The sequence below is a fragment of the Oryx dammah genome, unplaced genomic scaffold, assembly GCF_014754425.2.
Source record: "Oryx dammah isolate SB20612 unplaced genomic scaffold, SCBI_Odam_1.1 HiC_scaffold_29, whole genome shotgun sequence".
Lineage (NCBI taxonomy): Eukaryota > Metazoa > Chordata > Mammalia > Artiodactyla > Bovidae > Oryx > Oryx dammah.
The window spans coordinates 91,805,162-91,806,283 of record NW_024070213.1 but is presented as its reverse complement, the minus strand read 5'-3'; positions in this window follow the sequence as shown (position 1 = coordinate 91,806,283).

Below are 1,122 nucleotides of genomic sequence, written 5' to 3'. Positions count from 1 at the left end.
GCCCAATATGCTACTGGAGATCAGTGGAGAAATAACTCCAGAAAGAATGAAGAGACATAGCCACAGCAAAAACAACACCCAGTTGTGGATGTGACTGGTGATGGAAATGGAGTCCGATGCTGTAAAGAGCATTATTGCATAGGAACCTGGAATGAAAGGTCCAGGAATCAAAGCAAATTGCAAGTGGTCAAACAGGAGATGACAAGAGTGAACATCAACATTTTAAGAATCAGTGAACTAAAATGGACTGGAATGGGTGAGTTTAACTCAGATGACAATTATATCTACAACTGTGGGCAAGAATCCTTTAGAAGAAATAGAGTAGCCATCATAGTCAACAAAAGAGTCTGAAATGCAGCACTTGGATGCAATTTCAAAAACGACAGAAAGATCTCTGTTCGTTTCCAAGGCAAACCATTCAATATCATGGTAATGCAAGCCTATGCCCCGACCAGTAACGCTGAAGAAGCTGAAGTTGAACAGTTCTATGAAGACCTACAAGACCTTTTAGAACTAACACCCCAAAAGATATCCTTTTTTGTTATGAAAGTGAAGTCACTCAGTCGTGTCCAACTCTTTGTGACCCCATGGACTGTAGCCTACCAGGCTTCTCCGTCCATGGGATTCTCCAGGCAAGAGTACTGGAGTGGGTTACCATTTCCTTCTCCAGGGGATCTTCCCAACCCAGGGATCGAACCCGGGTCTCCCGCATTGGAGGCAGACACTTTAACCTCTGAACCACCAGGGAAGCCCCGAAGTCAAGAAACACCTGGAGTAACAGCCAAATTTGGCCTTGGAGTACAGAACAAAGCAGGGCAAAGGCTCATAGAGTTTTGCCAAGAGAACACACTGGTCATAGCAAACACCTCTTCCAACAACACAAGAGAAGACTCTACACATGGACATCACCAGATGGTCAACACCAAAATCAGATTGATTATTTCTTTGCAGCCAAAGATGGAGAAGCTCTATACAGTAAGCAAAAACAAGACCGGGAGCTGATTGTGGCTCAGATCATGAACTCCGTATTGCCAAATTCACACTTAAATTGAAGAAAGTAGGGAAAACCACTAGACCATTCATGTATGACCTAAATCAAATCCCTTACGATTATACAGTAGA